At 45.5% G+C, this 12,900-nt stretch overlaps 1 protein-coding gene across 10 annotated transcripts in view; it reads right to left on the bottom strand.

Annotated features, from left to right (window-relative positions):
* PSD3 (pleckstrin and Sec7 domain containing 3) overlaps nucleotides 1-12,900 on the bottom strand; it is a 647,135-nt gene that overhangs the window by 346,926 nt on the left and 287,309 nt on the right. The gene's annotated exons all lie outside the window — the stretch shown is intronic.

The raw sequence follows: 12,900 nt of genomic DNA, 5'->3' as shown, positions 1-12,900 counted from the left end.
CATTCTGAGCGCAGAAACTCTGTTGCCTGCCCTGCTTCTGAAGACAGGCTGTAGGCATGCCGAGACCACTCAGGAGCAGACGGGACACGCGACACTCACAAAGAGGTTGGGTGAGGTCAAGGACACCAAACACTTAAGAGACTTAAAGAATCCACAGAGCACTTCGTAGTCTACCTAGCACTGGCACATGCATTATTTTACTTCACACCTCACAATGTCCTATTTTCCAAGTAAAGAAACTGAGGACCAAAGAAGCTCTGCCCTGGCTCACAGCTGGTAAGCAGCCGGGCTGGCAGCCGAGCCCGTATCTTCCAAACCCACACACAGCATACCTCTCTGACGCTCCCTCAACCCAATGTTACTAATGACAAAAAGCCAAACACAGCCATACACCAGTGGGGTGCCGGAACCACACCCTCAGGCCAGCTACATAATCACTAATACTCCTGCTGGAACCCAACACAGGCTCTGCCTCCCTAGAATGTCAGGACTGGGCATTTTCAGAGCAGGGTCAGCCCTGGAGTCTGCTGAGAGAGGCCCATGGCTCACTCTCCTGCAGGAACTCTGGCCTGATGGCAGGAAACACGGTGTGGCTACAGCTGGCCCCGTCAAATGCACTCAGCTCTGGTGACACAGCCCAGCTGTGCCGGCGGGCGCCCTCCAAGGGGCTGCTAAATACTCCAGTGCTGTAGGGAGGCACCACGCTTCAGGGGGCTGGCAACTCCGAAAGAACTTTCCATCGTTTGTGCTTTCACACTGTAAGGCAGTTTAAAATTGGTCCCCAAAGAGCTGCACAGACCATGCCTTGCAAAGACACCCTAGGAACCATCAGGAGGTCCCTTCGGCAAAGTGGGACCACAGGGACTTCAGTTTGAATTGTTACCATTGGCACATATTCCTTTTGTATTTTTGAAAACTAGTTCAAAATTAAATTTAAAAGCTATAAGGCTATATATATTTTATGACTAAGATATATATATTCTGATTATCCAACAAGATATCTCTGCCTTCTTTCTTTTCTCTTCTCCTTTACCTCCTCTGTATCATCATGTTTTTTTCTTGGCCTCCCTGGCACCGTCAGATTTATGAAGCTCAGTCTATTGACTCATTTATGACTTTTGGACGTTTAGTATTCAGATTAAGAGCCTTGTTCAGTGTGTGCTGCCTTATTTTCTTATATGTAATTGTAGAAAATTGTTAAATATTTTAACTTATTTTTATTTCAAGTAGTTTGTTTAAAGTTGTAATCAGGAATTGCTATAATAAAGGGAAAATTGTTTAAACTTGAAAAAAAATAAAATAAAATAAAAGCTATAAGGATTAGCTGCACTGTAAAGTCATGCAGGCAAATAGAAACTGACTATTTAAACTATTTTAAATCAAACAAAAGCTTTAGAAACACTAATCTAGACATGAAACCTTTATAAAAGCAAAACAGGGGAAAAGAGACTCATTTACAAATTGTATGATTTTTCCCCTCGGAGTAACGGAAAAAAAATAGAGCAACTCTTAAAGGAGCAAACAAAGTGTCAGGCATTTTCACATATTTTATCTCACTTAATGTCTTCAATAACCACGGAAAAAAGACATCATCCACAAGCTATAGTCCAGGAAATAGGAGCTAAGGAGCTTTGCCCAGCCACTAACTCCTGGAGTACGAAGACAGAACGGGCCAACCTGGGAACATAGAAAAACCCGGTAAGAGCGGCCACCGCTGCAGGCAGAGCACGACCTGTACCTACAGGAAGGACCAGAAGGAGCGGCCAGGTCCCGACAACGTTTCCACTGCACTCAGAGTGTGGGCTGCGTGGCCCCTGCGCAGCACGCGAGCACACAGCGCTGTTCTCGCCGTTCAAGGACGATGAAACTAACCCTCACTGAAGGGACTTGAGCATAAAGACGTTTTCACAGTGTTGATGGTTGTGTACCAATCTACCCACGTTCCTCCCTCGCTTTGTGGAGCCTTCCACAAAGGCGCCATCTGAGAGATGACGGGGGGGAGGGAGGCAGGGAGGGGAAAGCGACCACAGGCGCTGAGGAGGCACCGCCTGGAGCCCTGGCACAAAGCAGCCCCGACGCGTTTACTGTGTGAGCGCACCCACAAGTCCATGTCTGTGACCACCAGCCTACAGGCCCAGGCCCTCTCACGCCTGATGTAAGGGAGAACGACTTAAACACAGTAATAGCCGTGCTTTACTCACACGTGCTGAGCTCTGACTAAGGCAGGAGAAAGGCTGATGAACTCGCCCAGGCACTGTACCTCTGTTAACCTACAACCGCCACCCCGTGTTCGCCCCGGTCACTGTTCCTACTTCACGTGTGAAGAGACTGAGGGTCGGGGTAGTGAAGTAACTCGCTAGAGGTCAAACGGTAAGAAACGGAGGTAAAACTTAAACCGCTGAGACTATGACTCCGCAGTCCAGGCTCATACATACTCACCAACACCCCAATTACACTTAGCTGACTACCCCAGACATCCAAGCCCTGGGGTTCTCACCGGCCTTGGGGTGTCCATGAATCTTTTAACTCCAAGCATCTCAAGAATGGAAGTAATATCAACGCACTGGCTCTGGCCCTTCTCTACCATCTGACCCTAGAGCTGCCCAGCATATGCCCTGGCCTGAACGTGAAGAGAGACCTTCCCAGAGAGAACGGTGGAGCTCGTTCCCGCAGCTCCAGATAAAATCTCCCTTTACCTTTTTTCTTTAGATAACTGACTAGTCTTTGAAGTTTCAAACCCAACGCCAAATTCTAAGACAGAGCATGTCTCTTCACTCACAGCACAGCTAACTTCCCTTTAGAGCGGTGATACACCAAAATAAGAGTGGCAGCCTTGTGCAGCAGTCAGAATGGACTCCACTGAAATGACAAGGGTCCAGCTGGTGACCTCCCGACGCCTGAAGTTTAGTAGAAGGTGGCTGGCAGCGCCCTGGGTGCAGGAGCGCAGAGCAACACCTGCTGGCCTCAAAGGGCAGCACAGCTCCATCAAGGGAGCATCTCGCTGGCCACACATCACAGCCCCGTACAAATACACCCTCCACACTTCGGACATCCTTGTTTAGAAAACAATGTACGGGAATTATCATTTTCCTAAGTTTCTTCTAAGACTTTCTTACAATGTTTTTCACTTGAAATAAAAGTTTAAAATGCAAGGAATTTTCGGTACAATCACACTTAATCCAGCACTGCCTGGGACCAGACAAAGAACATGAAGTCAATTCCAGTTACCTTTGTCAGCAAACAGCCTGCCCTTGATTTTGTCACGAATACAAAGAACATCCTCTGGTCCCATCTGTTTAGCAGAGCTTCATCGGCGGCAAGGGCTCTTTCAATGCACTTCTACAGCTGCTTCCTTTGAGAGCACAGACTGCTGCACCCTGACTCGGCAGCGACATTCTCCCGGAACGCCACTGTTCCCTCAGGGCTGCGGGGTAAGAACTTGAAGGAGCTGAAGGAGTACTTCCCCTTGCCCCGCCTCCCCTCTCTGCAGGCAGCCCCCCTCCAAGAGAGCTTCAGAAGTCCGGATCCTGGGAAGCCACGCATGACCTCACAAACCTCCAGCTTAACTCTTTAGAAGCCAGGAGGCCAGCTGACTACAGGGAGAAAGGACAACTGTGCTAGCTTATCTGGAGCGGCTGCTGCTTATGTGAGAAAGAGAGTTTGTCCAACATCATTTGAAGAGAAAAAAAAGTGCTAATCTTAGCATTGTTTTTCTTAAGTAGCACTACGGTTTTTGAGGAAGAGCATCATTTCCTACAGCACACACATTCTGGCTATAAGGGAATGGCTGAAATAGGCAATAAATAGATCTGATTCATTTATATTATATAAAATTCACCTGTGTTCAATTCTCACCTAATTTTATGTGATTCGTGTTTTCCTATTTTTCTAGTTTTGTTTCTGTTTTTCTGCTATCCTTAAATGAAAAGACTCATTTGGCCTTTCGTTCAAACCCTGCTTTAGACGGCCAGGAGTGGACAGGCAACGCTCGCAGCTGTCAGACGCAGGCAACAACTGCCACCAAGGCATCTGAGAAACTGGGACCCACAGGACTTAGGGAGGGGTGGGGCGGACGGGATGGACGCGCACCAGGCCTAACTAATGGATAACAGAGTCCGCATCAGAGCTCCTGAAGGGAAAGGAGACTGGTTTCGCTTCATTTTTTTCCCCATGCTTTCTCTTTAAGCTCCTGCTATTTTTGTTGGGATTTGGGAATTATAAGGATCAGGAGGTAAAATAACTAAAAATTACGTTATAAACAGAAGTAGATAAAATTACATACCCTCAAAGAAAATGTAATATGCGCTTTCAAGAATGCCTTGGTTCACCCAGAAATTGATTATAACTTACCGTCCAGCAATTTTATTCCTAAATATATACCTAGCCTAGAGAAACTCTCCACATGTGCACAAGAAGCCACTAATTAGAATGTTCACTGCCATGCCATTTAAAATAACAAAAACACAAGACAGCCAAAGTGTTCATAACTAGGCAAGTGGGAAAATTAGTTAGTGTATATTCGTGCAAATAATTAATATACTAGGGCTTTAGGAATCAGTAAGGATGAATTTGAAATGTTGAGCAAATAAGTGAGTTACAAAAGGAAACAAGATAGCACTTATATAAAGTTCAGAAACATGTGAAAGAATACCATATACTGTCTATGGATTCATACCTATATAGGCACAATACACGCCCACAGGTCATGGTGACCTTTAGGAAGAGAACAAGAGGGGATGGGACCACAGAGGCACTGACTGCAACATTTTACTTCTCAAATTGGCTGGCGAGATGGAAGGTGTTTATTAACTTTTACACTTCTGGGTGTGCCTAGGAGGTGCAGAAGTTATAAAAGTCAACTGCATGATGACTGCCTTTCGAGTGGCTTCAGTGCCCTCAATCTAGAAAATTAACACAACAGGAGGCAAAGAGATTAATTAAACCCTCAGCTCCCCACTCTCAAGCCCCCAATCCAAGCAGCTGTTCCTAACTCTGCCTCCACCTGGAAAGTCTCCCCCAGCCCACAGCCACGTCCACACGCCCACCGGGTCCTCCAAAGCCACGCTGGAGTAGTCCTGGCCTCGGAACCTTAGTGCCCCGCCCACTAGGCCCTGTTCCAGAGCGATCTGTGAAGCTATCTGCCCCCTCTTTGGGAGACACCTAGTGCCTAGTATAGAGCAGCTGCTAACGGAGTTCCTCATTCAACAAAAACTGGGCACCCAGCACGTGCTGGACCCTGTAACAGAGGTTCTCTGAGTCTTAAATCTAAAGACTTGTGAAGTTCACTGCCTAATAGGAGGGACAGGCTCAGACCTAAGTATAATATTACATGATGAACCCTAAAATGGTTGCTAAGTGAATGGAGTGTGAATAATGAACATTTATAATTTTGTTTCACAGTAATAATTATTCAATACCTCTTAATTTCTCTATACTAAAGATTTCATATTACTACTCTTGACTAGAAAACGTCACCTTTGTGTCGAGGTGCAGCTGCTATATAATTAGGAAGAAAATAAACTATCATTAAAACTCCTCACCTTCAAGTAATCTAAGACTCTTAGAATTATTATTATAGATAAACAACATCCTAAGTTGATCTGACCATGGTACACTCACAGCAGGTGACTCTGAGGAAGTTTTAAAGAGAACAGTTCAAGCAGTGTTATTACTGATACTAAGAGCCAACATTCTTTGAGTAAGCATCAAGTGACAGTAAATTATTAGCCCTTTTCCCAGATAAGTAAGCCGAGGTTTAGTAGAGATAATTCACAAAATAAGAGCCAAAGCAGTCTGACTTAAGCCACACTCTTCACTAGGAAACCATACTGTTTCCTAGCAGGAACATGGATCAAGCTCTATATTTCTAGAGCAGGGATGGGCACCCTGTGATCACTGCACCAAAGGGGACACAAGAAGTCATTTCAAAGTTCACACCCAGGGCCACTCACTTTTATGAACCTCTGTTAAGAAATTTCTCCCTGCCAGGAGCACAGTGACATGTAACAGGCCTGCCCAGCCAGCGCCACCCCGCACTGCCCCAAGAACAGGGACGGTCTTACTCAGCTTTGTATTCTGCCTTTAACAGTTTCCCACGCTTCTCAAACTTCAAAGTACTCATGAATCACCTGGGAATTTGTTAAAATACACATTTTGACTGAGTGGGTCGGGGGTGAGGTCTGCATTACACATTTCTAACAAGCTCAAAAACGAGAGGCTGACAACTTAGGCTGAACGTGAGCATCCTTCCACCAACAGTTTCTGAAGCTGTCACTGCCTGGGTACCACCCTCGACCAGCAGTCATAATCTGTGGCAAAGCGTGGAGAGTGCCTCCTAATTCCAGCTTCAGAGAAAAGTGCCTGGGGACGGAGGCCCAAGCACAAGGGCACGAGATGCTGTCAAGGCATTTCTCTAACATTTAGATGCTGGATGGTTTAGATGGAGTTGACACGAATCCTCATTAGCATGCATGAGAAAGATTATGTTCTTCTCGCCTGGCACCATGGCCCTACGGTACTGGATCGCAGGGCTTTGCTAGGAGCTTGTGCCAATTTAATACAGTTTACAGAAAGCGTCTAAGACGCAGGGGAGAAAAAGAAAAACAAGATTAAAGCACTAGAAACATACCCATTTGGGGCTCTGATAAATTGGTACTTCTACGTAAAAGACTTCCAGAGAACTTTATTTGGAGAAGGTCTCTGTCTTTTTTCTTCCCCAGCGGATCAATGGATAACGTTTCTCATCCAATGTTGCAAGTCTTGTGTTAAGTGACCTCTGCTGAGAGAAAACGTTATTGCTTCCTTTAAAAGTTAAATATTGCACTGATATATGAATAGAAAGGTTGCTGCATCACCCTGACCAGTTAAAATAGCCGCCAATCCAGTTTTTAGGTAGAGTTATGATTCTCCTTGTAATAACACGTAACTCCAACGTCCTCCATCATTTGAAGTCTTTCCATATAGTCTTGGATGAAAGATCACCCACTTAGCCAGCACCCCACAGCACTCTTCACACCAACATCCAGGGCACTACTTTGTATGTCTTAAGGTTTAAACTACAGAATTAGAATGCTTCTGGGAAACCCTGTTTCAAATCCAGGACCGAAATCCTGAAGTCATCACCGAGCTATACAAGAGACCCCAGCAAACAGGGAGAGGCCAAAACCCCAGAGCCAGGGCCAGGCCTGCCTGAGAGGACGGCCACACCGGCTCCCTGACAATCAGACACTGTTGGAGACTGAAGGCGAGCACCGAAGAGCCGCCTGGAAACTCCCGTCAGAGGCGTACGTCCTACCCAGGTGGCATCAGAAAGCCGCACGGGCAGCACCCAAGGGCTCCTGTGTGCACCTCTCTCCAGCCCGGCCTCACCCGCTCCTAGCCCTCCCAGAGCTCACTGCCAGCCTCCCCTCCAAATGGTGACTCTGAGTCTCTGCATACGAAGGGTCCTCCCTCTCCTCAAATTCAACCTGTGTAAACAGACCCCACTGGGAGGCACCCTCCTACAAACCCTGCTGCTCCCCCCAACTCCCCATGCCTGTTTCCTGACTTGGTAAGTCATCCACACTGGAAATCTCACAATCACTCTCATGCAGCCCCCATGTTCAAACTTACTCACCAAATCCTTGTGTCTTTCCTTCTTTATCGGGCTTTTTCTTATTTATTTTCTTAGATTCCTCAGACTATTACTCAGACTACTGCAAAACTCATGATAAAAATGAATGTCCACAAACTAGAACCTAGCAAATTCTTAACCACAGAACTGTAAACTGGCTGACAAGGTTATTTCCATTTTACCATTAAGGAATGGGAGGTTCCTAGAAGTGAAATAACCGAGCCAGCAGCCAGGAGAGAGGATGATCTGACCTCCTGTCTTCTGACCCCAAAACCCCATATTTACGCCACCCCACCACAGCACACTGCATTTTACTCAGGACGTCCAGTACCCGGTGTTTCAGACAGCTCAGAGGCTGAGCCAGGGCCCGAGCAGGCGGCGGACTGGCTTAAGGACTCTTCTCCAGGTTACCACCGTTGTTCACATTGTCATTATTTTACAGTTTCCTCCTACTACATGCTAGCCATTGTGAAACCACTTGATTTTCTAATTCTTGATTTTTTTTGCACTTAATCTCATTTGCTTTTGAATAGGTGTTCTTCATTCCATTTTACACTTGGAAAGGTTCCCAGATTTTCTGTAACTTACTCAAGATCACACCCCCAGTAAGTACCTGAGGCAGGATCTGAACCCAGACATGACCGGCTCTGAAACGAGGAGAGCCCCTGCCCTCAGCAATGAGTAGGGGCTCCTTTGCAGTTAAAAAAAAGAAAAAATCATCACAACTGCTTCAGAAAACTAGAAAGAGAAAAAGGAGAACCTATTTTTTACAGAACAAGTTTTAAAACATGAGAGAAAAGGCCTGAAGAGATCACCAGAGCAGCAGGAATGAACCTGAGAGGCAGGAGCTCCCCACCTGGAGGACAGAGGAGGTCAGCCAGATCCCGCAAAACAAGTTCACAAGATCAAGGTCTTTTCCTGTCACCAGCTTAACTAATGTCACATGATTTTAATATTTTACATTATACTAAAATACCTGCAGGGAATTAATTCCCTGGCGGTCCAGTGGTTAGCACTCGGCAGGGGCCGGGGTCCAGGTTCAATCCCTGGTTGGGGAACTAAGACACCACAAGTTGCATGGCACGGACAAAAATAATAATTAATTAATTAGTTAATTACTTAATTAAATACCTGCAGGTTTTAAGTTGGGATGTCAAAATATATTTGAAATCGCACTTCAACAAACTTCTCTAAGTACTAATCTTGTTTCATGTGACTTTTCCTAGACACAAAGACACTAAAGAAAAACAGGAAGAAAAAAGATACTTCCAATGTCTGCACTTCATTTGAGAAAGGGGAGAAGGCGTAAAACCTGCAACTACCAGCTGGAGTGGACCCCACCGAGCGGAGCACTCCCCAGGCTTAAGAGCTGCACACAGACGTAATCCACCCCCTCTGCGGGGCTCCTCGGGATCCTGAGCGCCCTCCGAAAGAAAACCTGGGAAGCCGAGACGTGGAGTATATATATATCTGTTACACCAAAAATGTAATCTTAAAAGGCAGTTGTGTGTATTTCAGAGAATCAAAAGAGAAACTCCTGCCATATGGCTGCATTTGCTGTCCCTTTTCCCATCGGTCCAAACCCAAGCTCCATAGAAATAAACAATATTCAGCCCTGCTAATGGTCACAGTGACCACATTTGAGCCCTGCAGACTTCAGGTCAGGACTTACTGACTGGAGCTGCAGTCTTCAGCTGATGGGCCGGAGAGGGAGAAGCACCCAGACACAAAGGAACCCATTGGCCCTGGGTATCTGTAAGTCTCTAATTATCCTTTCTAATGTTGGAGCCACGTGACTGGATTCCACACAGCACCACTGAACCCGCTAGCTAGCCTGAGTGCTCCGCAGCTGGACCACAAAGCTACTCTTTGCTCCTTCATTAAACTACTGTGTTACATTCACAGGGTGAGCTATTTCCGGATTGACGTGCGGCTCTCTGGTCAACATCAGTGTTCAGAGCACCTGAGAGAATTTAACTATTCCTGCCAAATTGATTCCAGGAGGACCTTAAGAGGTGTTTTCAGCTTATAATGAGTGATCTATTTGATACTGCAAAGGTACATAACCCTTTAAAAGACAGAGTCAGCACACATACTCTCTACAAACGTCCTTTCCAACCCGATTCTAGAATGTTACAGATTCGAAGTATTTTCTTCTTTGACTTAAGTGGAGCTCAGTCCCGCTCTGGACACAAAGCCTGGCTAAATCCAGGCCTGGGAGGTGTTCCTGAGAGGGAACAAGGTGTGCTGAAGTGCCACAGGTCCTCGTCGCCCTCCCCACCACTCCACCTTTCTTACAGGGAGCTACACAATTGAGAACAGTGTCATCCTGTGTTTAAAAGAAATCACTGTCAGATACCGCCACCGAAATAATCTTTGATGATGTAAAAGCATATACTGATATAGAAAAGTATTAGAAAATATATACCTAGGTAATGTCAAACAAAAATATGTTTGTTTTGAGATCAGAAATAAATGGTCTCTGGAGCCTGACTGCCTGGGTTCAAATCCTGGGTGTAGCACTTACCATCTGTGTGACTTTGAGCAAGTTACTCCACTGCTCTGAGCCTGTTTCCTTACCTGGAAAATCAGAACATTAATGTTCGTTTCTCTTAGCTTATTATGCAAATTAAGCACCATGTCTTTACTAAAGAAGGAGAACCTATGGAATACATATGATGCATAGGACATAAGATGGTGTTTAGAGACAGCCTAATCTTATAATACTATCGAACGCTTTATACATCAAAAGCAGTACCTCAGTAGGAATGGGCTTTATTTTCTTGGCTCAAGTCCAGCTAGAGTCAAAGCAGCACTATCAGCGCAGACTCGTCTTATCCCCTTTCCTTTGTGCTTTCCTCAGAGTTCACTTTATCCAACACAGTCAGACCCCCCAGTCCACTGCCAAGGAAACAGGAGAGGCCAGTGAGTAGGGGAGGAATGCTAAGCACGTGCACTTGTTTTACTTATCACTTTTGCTGTGTTGTTGTTGTATCACAACATTTATTAACAAATGAATTTTTTTTCTCCTTGAAGCCTAACACTTTGGCCTTGAGTGTCTAACAGAAGGGAGTCAATCGGGGTGACAGCTGCGCAGTCAGCGTCCTAGTCCGGACCTCCTTAACAGACTCAGTACCTCTATCTACTCCTTACCTCTGCAGAGGGATGTTTTAATGCAGAAGAAATTTTTAAAAGCCTGACCATTGATTACATGAAAAAATTTATGGAGACAGGTTTATTAACAATTTGGGAATTTTTTCTCTCTTTTTTTTAACATCTATCTTTACTGGAGTATAATTGCTTTACAATGGTGTGTTAGTTGCTGCTTTAAAACAAAGTGAATCAGCTATACGTATACATATATCCCCATATCTACTCCCTCTTGCGTCTCCCTCCCACCCTTCCCAATCCCACCCCTCTAGGTGGTCACAAAGCACAGAGAGCTGATCTCCCTGTGCTATGCGGCTGCTTCCCACTAGCTAACTGTTTTACATCTGGTAGTGTATATATGTTCACATCACTCACACTTCGTCCCAGCTTACCCTTCCCCCTCCCCGTGTCCTCAAGTCCATGCTCTACGTCTGCGTCTTTATTCCTCTCCTGCCCCTAGGGTCTTCAGAACCTTTTTTTTTTTTTTTTTAAGATAACAATTTGGAAATTTTTTTCTAAAATTGAGCTCATACACCACCACCACCACCACCACCAACCACCAGCTCTACAATTACCAACTCAGACTTACGGCTCCATAAATATATGGAATGAGAGAAATTAGATCAAAAGAAAGAATACAGATATGAAACCAGGCAGCCTAGAACAGTCAATGTACCTGGTCTAGGAGTCACGCAATTTGAATTCTGGCGCAAGATCTGTCACCAGGTAATTCTATCCCACTCAACTAGGACTCAGATTCTTTACTGTAAAACAGGGTTATCTAAGGCCCCCCTTAAGCTGGAAAATATCACGATTCTTCAACCCACGATTCCTCTGGTGCTACAACTTCTCCAAAGCACCAAGAAGGCAGAGAAGGTAGAGAAAAATACGAAAATGATTCCAGATTCCCTAGAGTTTCTTAGAATGATTGAGCCCATCCTAATTCTTAACCCTGAATCACCACACAAAAAAACCTCCTCCACCTGTAACTGCTTATTATCTTATGCCAAGTCCAAGAACACAAATGGCATGCCCTTGACAGGCTGGTCTGTCCACATCACTAGCAGTGCTCGGTCAGGAATCATGTGGACAGTGCCAGAGCCCGTCTCTAACATGCTTCTCAGTCAGTACTGGAGAATTCGGTCTCATGGCTGGGCAGGATCTCATGGTTTGACAATGCAGGGGACACAGCTGACGCCTTATCCCAAGTTGGCCTGAAGTAGACCGCTGTCCACATCTGAGATGCTAAAGTACTAGAACCTACCCCACTGTTCTCTCCTAACTACCCAGCTCTGCCCTACTAATAACTAGCACTCACGTTGGCCCCAATGATGGCTGCTCCCTATTCTGAGTCTGCAAACCACACCTTTGATAAACCTTTCACCTTCCTGTTCTGACTTGCTGATGGTTTACCCCTTGTCTTTACTGACTTCCCCTCCCTGTGGCTTCTGCAGCAAAGCCTCTCAGCCAAAAACACCTCGGGTCCCCAACAACTTCAACTCACTCCAGAAAGTTGGATTGGAAATCTCAATGAAATTATCTGCATTTTACCACCACTTACAGTTACCTGAGATGATGGTGAAACTAAACGACTAAAGTAGCGCCATCCACCCAGGGACACCCCCCTCTCAAGGATGTCCCCTCAGAGACACCCCTCTCTCTGACTCCTTCTAGAAACACCCCCTTCTCAGGGATGCCCCCCTTCCCTCAGGGACACCACCTCTTAGAGACCGTGTATAAATGCGGGTTTATCGGCCAGTTCTGATTCACACATTTGCTCCAGCTTCTACCTGGCACCAGGTACTGTGCTAGGTGCTTTAATCTATATTAACTCTTTAAATCTCATGGGCACACAGCATACTAAGTATCGTTAACCCCACTATGCAAATAAACAAAGGGGGTTTCAGAAAGAATAAGTGGCTTGTCTAAGAAATTCAGACCAAGGTCTTCTGCTTCTGAGAGTTGTGTGACCCAAGAAGACAACCAACATCCGTGGTCTATTTCACATGGAAATGCACAGCTGCAACGTTACCATGTGCCAGTCTTGAATGTGCTCATCCAATGGACTATAAACCTATAAACTGCTTATAGGAAACACTTAACATAGAACAGACTGATCATAAAAACAGGCTCATTAG

Source organism: Kogia breviceps, chromosome 20, assembly GCF_026419965.1.
Source record: "Kogia breviceps isolate mKogBre1 chromosome 20, mKogBre1 haplotype 1, whole genome shotgun sequence".
Lineage (NCBI taxonomy): Eukaryota > Metazoa > Chordata > Mammalia > Artiodactyla > Physeteridae > Kogia > Kogia breviceps.
Note: the sequence above shows the minus strand (reverse complement) of the source record. Positions and strands in the feature narration are given on the sequence as shown.